Below are 10209 nucleotides of genomic sequence, written 5' to 3'. Positions count from 1 at the left end.
TGGGACATGGGCACTGCTCTGCATCCTCAGGTAGGTGAGACTGACTCCTGGGAACAGCATGTGCAGGTGAGGGGCGGAGACAAGGGAACCAGGTGCACTGTCGATGGGAATGCAAACCGGTACAGTTACTGTGGAAAACAACATGGAGGTTCCTCAAAAAAAAATAAAAATAAATTGCCTTATGACCTAGCAATTCCACTTTGGGGATATATACACTGTATGGACATATACACTTTGGGCATATATATATCCAAAGGAAATGGAAACAGGATCTCAAAGAGTTATCTGTATTACCATGTTCATTGCAGCATTATTCTTAGCAGCCAAGGTATGGAAACCATCTTAATATCTGTTGACAGATGGGTAGATAAAAAATATGTGGTACAGATCTACAACAGAATATTATTCAGCCACGAGAAAGAAGGAAATCCTGCCATTTGCAGCAACTTGGATGAAACGTGAGGGCATTATGCTAAGAGAAATGAATCAGACAGGGAAAGACAAATACAATATGCAATGACTTGCATGTGCAATCTACAAGAGTTGAACTCAGAGAAACAGAGTACAGTGGTTGTTATCAGGGGTCAGGGGTTGGGGGAAATGGGAGACACTGGTCAAAGGGTACAAATAGCCAGTTATAAGTTAACAATGTCTGAGGATCTAATGTACAACATGGTGATTACAGCTAATAATACTGTCTTATACTTGAAAGTTGCTAAGGGAGTACATCTTAAATGTTCTCACCACAAAAGAGTAATGGTCATTATATGATGGGATGGAGATGTTAGCTAATACTGTGGAGGTAATCATTTCACAATATATAAATGTATAAAATCAGCAGGTTGTACATCTAAAACTTACATAAGGTTATACGTTGATTATATTTCAGCAAAGCTGGGGGAGAAAAAAAGACTAAATTCAGGGATACTAATGAGTGTTAGCTGGATTGCAAAGCAGAGAAAGCAAATGAAATTGCTTCACTTATTAAAAATGACTGGGAACATTACTTATGGGGATATACTCAAGCTTACTGCTCAGGGCAAGACTTTGTATTATATGACACAGGTTTTAAAAGGATCAGTTTGACCTCTAGGATACGGTTAGGGAAACAGGCAGTCACCCTGAAGCAGCACTTTACAGGGTTGCATCAGTAACAAGGCAATAATAATAGTGTAGCATTTATGTACCACTTTATAATTTAGAAAAGGCTTTGCATATGCTGTCTTGTATTTTGAGTTTTGAGAACCCTTATTTTATTTAATTTGATTTCTGAGGTCAAAAATAAAAGACAAACAGCAACATTGAGGAATTGCTTGCTCGAATACCCAGACAGTAACTGCTGGGGTGGGATCTTTGGTTCCAATGCTCTATCACTAAATTATATTCATGACTTCAAAGCACACATTTCCACTGTTAAAAAGCTTATTTGATCAGTTTGTATGTAGTAAAGAAATACTAGGTCACTGCAACCTTCGGTGCTCTTTCCAAAATTAAGAATGATAGTTCCTATGTAGGTCTTACTAATTGGGTCAAGGAGCTAATTTAGTGAACCCTCAGGTAGGAGATGACCTCCTATCTCAGCCCTTAGTGTTTCATAGTATCTTCTGTGTCCACACAGAAGTATTATTCATTGGTTTCAACAATCCTTTCTCAACAGGTAGTTAGAAAACGAAAACTACCATATTTAGCACAGTGCTCATATTGCAAAGTTTCTTTTATGAGGAATAAGGTAGAGGAACTGGGAAGGCTTATATAAAATCTTCAACCATAATTAAAGGGGCAATAAAAAATTCTCATTGAATGACATAGGGTAAGACTGAGATCCAATACTAATTACATAGTGTGCTGTAATAACACTCCGCAGTGACTAATTAGACGGTCCAAACATCTTCCTTAGGAGGTAGGGCGAGTGTTATCACCCTGGTTTTGCCTTTGAGGAAATAAAAATGCAGAGTGTTTCTGTGACATGTCCAGAGTCACACAGGTGGAGAAGCTGAGACTGGAACCCACAGCGCTCACTCTGCTATTCCTAGAATTTGCTATTCCTTCCTAGCTTTTATGCTAAACATTATTCCTTATGTTTTAGAAGTACCATTTCTGATTAAATGTTTAAATTAAAATCATGCCACCCCATTGTATTTACAGTTCGTTTCTTCTGGCTAACAGAACTTAGACGGCTTTCATTAGGCTGCCTGTCATGATCCTATAATCATCTGTCCATTTTCTCATAGGAATAGAGGGGAATAAAGGAGATGAAAGGAGAGGCGTAGAGAAAATGGGATTTGCTCTGTTAGGTATATATGCGTACATGAATGTGTGTGTGTGTATGTGTGTCACTATCCTAGACTGTGAAACAACACATGTACACACATACACATATTCTGGGTAACACATAATGTCTCTCAAAATGTACTAATGACCATTTCCAACCGAAATTACTTGGAACTGAAATGGAGGTACGCAAAAAAATATTTATGGAAATCAACTGGGCAAGAGCTAGCAACTAACTTAACCTGAACTAGATACACAAGAAAAACAATTTTGGTTTTGGTTTCATTGTTAACATAGTATTTTAGCCATGCAAACATTATGGCAGTGGTACCTAATCAGAGAAGGCAACACTGCTTATTTTATGAGCACAGGTTTGGAGTCCAAAGACCTGGTGCTTAAGGCTAAGCTCTACTGTGTAACCTTGGGGAAAATCCTTAGCCACTCATTTCACTCATTTGTAAAATGAATCAGATTTCGGGCCCCCAGCAAAGTGTGGTCAGCTAAACATCTTCATACAGGATTTGCACCGACCAGGGTGTCACACTTGCCCCCAGAGCTCCTGCTGACGCACTGGCACCAGGTCTTTATTCCAACCATCCCCCTCCTCTGCTGCCCCCGCAGCTACCCTGCTGACCTCATCATGTGGTATGAGGGCTAAGATAGGATGATGTCCAGAAATTCTTGATAAATCTAAATGGGGAAAGGGGAGGATGTCAAGGAAGGAGAACAATATAAATATTTGTTTTTACCAAAGGTGAAATGGTACAAAGTAACTCAAAACTAAAAGGGATGCACAATCGTGCCTAGGATGGCCGATCGGAAACTAGTGAAAAATCACCGATTTCTGCAGCTTGGCAAATGGAGCATATATTACAATTAAACTTGAATGTAACTTAGCTTAAATATTATGTCTTTAGTAGAAATGTACATTTCTAGATGCAAGATACAAATTATTTTCCTCAATTTTTTAAAACCTATGTTAAGCCTTGTTTAAAATCTTCAGCAATACAAAATACACTTGTGAGTCCTTATCAATTGCCACAGAATTTCCTCTCAGAGAATTTGACTTTGGTCTTCAATTATCAGCATGAATGTAGAAAACGTAACTTTATATGGCATTTCCTTTCCTTTCATTTTTCAAATTATGAGAGATTAGAAACTTACAGGAAAGTAATAATAATAGCAAATACTCATACCAATGGCTGTGAGCCAGGTTTTGTTTTGAGCATTTTACATGTATCAAGTCATTAGATTTTCATAACACTGCACTGAGGTAAACATATCAATTTTCCTCAGTTTATAGGTGAGCAAAGTGAGGCCCAAGGTCACACAGCTAATAAAAAAGCAGACTTGCGATTTGAATGAGGTCTTTGGCTCCAGAGTCGGGTCTTGACAAATTTCAATACCACCTACTTTGTACAAAGAGCACCTAAGCCTCGAAATGTGATAAATGTTAACATTTTCCATGTTTCTCATGATTACTCCTTCCTTTGGGAGGTGGTAAGGAGATGATAAATAGAACTGAGACCGGTGCCCCCAGCTTGCGCCCTTCCTGAGCCCACAGCCTCCCGAGCATTTCCAGGAGCCGGCGTCAGGAGACCCAGCATCCTCATCGGGGGTACGACGCGTCTGAAAATTTACACCTGAAAATGCCATAGGTATATTCGAAAATCTGGTTTGAAAACAGTTGGACTGTTGGTCAGATATTTAAAAATTGGGAAGATATCTTGCAATTTTCGGTGGACAGTTTATTCTTCATCAGAGACATTCCCCTTCAACTACCATAGAAAAGAAAATAGTACCGTATGGGCTTCTGAACCAACTGAGCCTGATTCTATTACAATTCACTGTCACAATAAACTCCTTGATTCAGTTACCTTCTTTCCAAGATGTGCATTCTCTTACGGGCTTTACTGTGGTACTCAGTAACAAGAATACTCATGCCAGTGTTTGTAAGTAAGACAGTGAATTTAAGAGCTAAGATTTAAGATTTTTGGTAATATCTGATACTGACATATAGCAAACTGCTCTGCCTGCATTATAGAAAAATCCATATTTTTCTTACTGTCCAGCTCCTTCTTTTGAATAGGATTTTGTATGGCACAAGTCTTTAAGTTTTCATTTTTTAGTTTTTTTATAAGTACCATCAAAGTCCTTTTAGCTCTCTGAAAAGTTAAAGCAAAGCTTTATCAGACTCTTCAGTGGCTAGTGCAATATCTACAATTCAGTGACTTTGAATGTGATCTAAAGATTTCCTTTTGCAATAAATAGATTCAAGCACCATTTGAAGCACATTCATTAAATCATTTGACAAATATTTATTAGCTTCCAGTCCAGGCATTCTATTCTGGGGAAATTTTTTATTTTATTGGATTTTTCTGTTATCAAGGGAGTGGTCAGTTCTGTTTTAGGTGTCCAAGGAAAAATGGATTACCTTCATACATTACAGTGGAACTCCTGACCGTGACATCTGAACACAGATTATATGCTTGCCTGAGCTATTAGTACTCTTCCTGTCTGCTCTGTGGTTACCAATCAGCCTTCCGCTAATGGAAACAGCGTCATTTAGGGAGCCAACAAAAAAGTAATGAGGTCGGTTAAGTTTATCAGCCATAATTAAAGCTCCGACTTAGGTCTTCAATATTTTTAAATGGATGTTCTGTTCTCTGAGTTAGTAGTCTGCTGTCTGTATATTTTGCTGTGAAATGAAAACAAAACAAAATTCCTCCTGATTACGTATTCCTTGGATGAGGTCTTAGAATAGTTAAGATCATTTATGGCTACCAAATTAGTATATTTTATCAAATGTATGGCTGACAAAAAAGCACCTTTTACAATGGGTAGTTAGGTCTAGCCATGCTACATACTTTCATAACAGTGTGAATGACTCTATTTTATAATAAATACTATGCATGCTAATATAAAGAATGTTACTATAAGCCAGTGACTTGGGACACTGCAATGAACTGCATGTCAGTGTTTCCTGTTTCATGTTTAAATCATAACCCCAAAGTGATGGTATTATGACATAGGGCCTCTGGGTAGTAATTAGGTCATGAGAGTGGAACCCTCATGAATAGGATTGATGCCCTTATTCAGGAGTGCTCAGAGAACTCCCCAACTGCCCACCCCTCGTGCCCAGCACACAGCAAGAAGACAGCCACACACTGGGAAGGGGGCCTTCACCGGAGGCACCTTGATCTTGGCCCTCCCAGCCTTCAGAAATACGAGAAATAATTTTCTGTTGTTTATAATCACTTAATCAATGGTATTTTTGTCATAGCAGCCAGAACAGACTAAGACAGACAACATTTACAGTAAAATTGAGCATATAAATTACTTTAAACTGTGTTACTGGATATCTTCTCCAAGAATATTTGCGACCTGACACAGTTAAATAAATCTTTTTTTCAACTGGTGAGGAAAACATATTAATCACCACAAATTAATCTAAATACAGATTTATGTCAAAAGTATTTTTTAAACATGAAGCTATTTTAGTAAATATTAATGACTGTCAGCAAAGCGTAGAGCAATTTTCTGGATAACGAAGGCAAAAGCATTATTTTGGAGGTGAATTGTTACCTGACATTTCTTGTGAACTGGTAAAAGTCATAAAATTATTTCTTATATTTCATACAACTTTGCCTTTGGAGGCCTATCTAATAATTATTGAAAATAACTAAAGCACTATTTTCAAAGCTATATTATTTGGTACTTCTCAATATGTATAAATAACATTGTATTACATTACTATTCTCATATTCTAAAGGCTTATAGTCTGAAGTTACAGGTTAAATAATTCAAAGCTATTTACATGAAAATGATCATTCAGATGCATTTATCAAGATATATCCACCTTAGGTCTTCAATATTTAAAAATAGATGTTCTGTTCTGTAAGGTAAGAGAGCAGTCTACTCACTTAACCCCTCTCCTGAGGTTGATGTTCAGACTCAGGAATACACTGTCTTGTCTACAAGAATTAGAAGCATGATGGTATGTAAGGCTTATGAACATCTAAATCACCACACTACATTCTTCTGATTCTTTCCTCGTCAAGGACACTGGAGAACTCAAAAAACAATTCAATTCAACTAAGAAAAAAATTACTACTCTCCATAAAAATCTTACCAAATGAAGAACTATTTTTTGTTTATGTCTCTTTTTCCTTTTGATTACATGTATATATTTTAAACAAAATTCACATGTGGCTTTCAACTTGTATTTACTTGTTATACTCCGGGAATAATCCAAAAGTGAATTGTGCCTTAGTCCCTAAATTCAAGGAGTTGACGATTTAGAGCCTGAATTTTTGTAAAAACAAGCAGTTATCGATTAGCTCCTGTTTCATCTGGAGAAACAATGACATATAAGATATGGTCCCTTTCCTGATAGACATTACATTCTATTGAAGGACTCAGGCAGTAAATATGTAAGTACATAAAGAAAATGATTACAGCACATGAAAATTGCTAAAAGGGAAAAGAGTAGGGTGCTGTAAGAGGAACAAGGGGGCAGATGTTTAGAAGGTGCAGTGAAGACCCGGGGCTGTGTCCTGTCGGGCATTGACCCAAAGATGAACCCATGGTTCGGATCTTCATGAGTTTACAATGTAGAAAAAGGCATAAGATGAAAATGTAAATAACTACATGTGACAGAATGAAAAAAAAATAAGAGAGATAAAAGTAATGTCAGGTAACAGCAAAGGACATCAGCAGAACAAAAAGGCATCCTACAGTACTGGAGAATATATTTTAAATGACATATCTGACAAGGGGTTAACATCCAAAATATATAAAGAACTCATATGCCTCAACACCCAAAAAACAAATAACCCTATTAAAAAATGGGCAGAGGATATGAACAGACACTTCTCCAAAGAAGAAATTCAGGTGGCCAACAGGTACATGAAAAGATGCTCCACATCACTAATGATCAAGAGAATGCAAATAAAAACCACAATGAGGTATCACTTGACACCAGTAAGGCTGGCCAACATAGAAAAGAATAGGAACGACAAATGCTGGCAAGGTTGTGGAGAAAGGGGAACCCTCCTACACTGCTGGTGGGAATGTAAACTAGTTCAACCATTGTGGAAAGCAGTATGGAGGTTCCTCAAAACACTCAAAACAGAAATACCATTTGATCCAGGAATTCCACTCCTAGGAATTTACCCTAAGAATGTAGAATCCCAGTTTGAAAAAGACATATGCACCCCTATGTTTACAGCAGTACTATTTACAATAGCCAAGAAATGGAAGGAACCTAAGTGTTCATCAGTAGATGAACGGATAAAGAAGATGTGGTACATATACACAATGGAATATTATTCATCCATAAGAAGAAAACAAATCCTACCATTTGCAATGGATGGAGCTGGAGGGTGTTGTGCTCTGTGGGGTGGACCAGGTGGAGAGGGACGGGTGCTGGGTGACTTCACTCATCTGTGGAGCATAACAACAAAGCAAAAACTGAAGGAACAAAACAGCAGCAGATTCACAGAACCCAAGAATGGACTAATAGTTGCCCAAGGGAAAGGGACTGGAGGAGGATGGGTGGGAAGGGAGGGAGAAGGGGAATAAGGGGCATTATGATTAGCACATATTATGTAGTGGGGGGGCACGGGGAAGGCAGGATAGGACAGAGGTGACAAGTAGTGATTCTATGGCATTTACTATGCTGATGGACAGTGACTGTAATGGGGTATGTGGTGGGGACTTGATAATGGGGGAAATCTAGTAACCATAATGTTCTTATGTAATTGTATATTAATGATACCAAAAAAAAAAAAGAAGTAATGTCATGTAGAAATGAACAATCACTGGATAATTCTGACAGGAATTATTCAGGAAGCATTTATGGGCAAAGTAGTGTTTGAGCTGGGTTTTGAAGGATGACAATGCTTTTGCTAAGTGACAGAAAAGTGCTTAAAAAGCAAGGTAAATATATATATAAATGTATATATATGTATGTATATGAATGACAAAAGGCAGAGAGGGGTGAAATTACATTCCAAATCCAGGAAATGGTGACTAGCAATATGACAGCAACAAAAAGAATGAAGGTATGTGGAGAGACAGGAAGGGATGACAGTAAATGGAACCCAAACCATCTTAGAACTGAAAGCGATTTTTATTTCTGCAATAAAGGAAAGAACCACTGCCCAATTTTGAGGGAGGAAAATGTTCAGAACAACCATTGATGCTTTTTTCTCTGTTGATGTATTTCTTCTGAAGACGAACCTCCTTAAAACTCATCGTTCATCTAGTCTGCCTGTGGTGTGCGTCCTACCTAGTCCCTTCCCAAGGAACAGAATAAAAAGGAATTTTCTGAATAATAAATTATTTAGGCAGAATATGAAACAGGGCATTTATGATGGATAGTGATGATGTTACATAAAATCGATGCATTGTATGTTATTTTTCAAATCATTCTTAGATTCAGGGAAGTTCCTTGTGAAAATTATAACATTTCAGCTGTTCTGTGCAAAATCAAAGTGAAGGGGTTACTGTCTTCACACTCAACTAGATTTCCCCAAGACAGGAAAAGAGAAGCAGTTTATTTTGTGAGCTCCAAGTATGGCAGAAAGAGCAACACGATGAAGCTTGGAAACAGGTGGATGCTGCCAGTCCTGTTTTTCAAGCAGTCCCTAGTTTATGCAGGAGTTTTTCATTTGGGCTCCACAAGTGGGCTCCGGGGATCTGGCAGAACCCCTGAAGTCAAAAGGAAATTTTTTGTGCCTTTGCATTCCTCTTTTTAATCACATTATGAAGGAGGTTTGTTGTTTCTTAAATTGGGCCACTGTTGATATTTTGGATGTGACAATAGTTCCTTGTGAGGAACCGTTCCAAGTTTTGAAAGACACATGGGAATAAATCCCTGCATTGAATGCCACCGGTGACCCCTTAGTCTTCATTAACAACCCAAAACAATCTCCATATTCCTGAACACCCCCTTGGCTCCTTGAATTGATTCAGAAGCGTTGCTTTCCAAAGCCTTGATGGCCTCATTTTGGGAAGAAGGCTTCCTGCGCGTGGGATGATCTCCCGGAGGAGAGACAGATGGGACTGGAAACCTCCCTTGGGTGGATCCCAGGGATTATGGGGAAGAGAAGCCCAAGAGGAGGAAGAAGGTGGTGATCAGAAGCAGACGTCTGGATTAATGCGTCCAGCCTCTTTTGAGAAGCGATCCCGCAAGAGCATAGTTACCAGTGTTGAAGCCCAAATGCACCAGTCTCTCCGCTGTGTTGGTGGTGTTGAAAAGCTGGTGACAAAATATCGGTCAGTAGTGGGACCAGGCATCCACAGCATGTAGGATACGCTCCTACGAAAAAGAGCACATTAGAAATAAATGTTTTAAGAGCAAATATCTATGAAACGCAAAAAATTTTTAAGTTACAGAAATATGTGTGGGGTAAGAAATAAATCCTGTATTTGTTGATATGAAAATAGAGAAAATGTGGACGATGACCCACCAGTTTGTTTATATGGAACAGTATTGGGGGAAGTAGAGGTTCTCAGTGATTCCCTTACATACCCTGACTTTTTTGACTTGCTGTAAATAGTTACTTTTACCATTAAAAATAAGTCTACCACAATGAACAAAACAACCCATTTGCTCAAAAGAAATTACAACCTTATAAAGGGATAAGAGGACTAGATATGCAAATAGCATTAAGAGCAGAACAATAATGGGCCTTGGGGAATCAACAAATAATCAATGGAGAATATAGTGTAAGCAAAGAACTCCAGGAATTTTTCTCATACCTATAGTATTTTTAAGACAAAAACAATGAATTCAAGTTTTAAATTCAGATATTCATGTAGAGGTTTTGCTATAGTGAAATCTACCTCTCAGGAAAGTTTCTTCTTTATGTGTGTTAGGGGTTCATTCAAACACTTCTTAAAAATGACCTTCAAAAGCAGTCATCTCTACTT

Source organism: Manis javanica, chromosome 15, assembly GCF_040802235.1.
Source record: "Manis javanica isolate MJ-LG chromosome 15, MJ_LKY, whole genome shotgun sequence".
Taxonomy (NCBI): Eukaryota; Metazoa; Chordata; class Mammalia; order Pholidota; family Manidae; genus Manis; species Manis javanica.
This window is presented reverse-complemented; position numbering follows the sequence as displayed.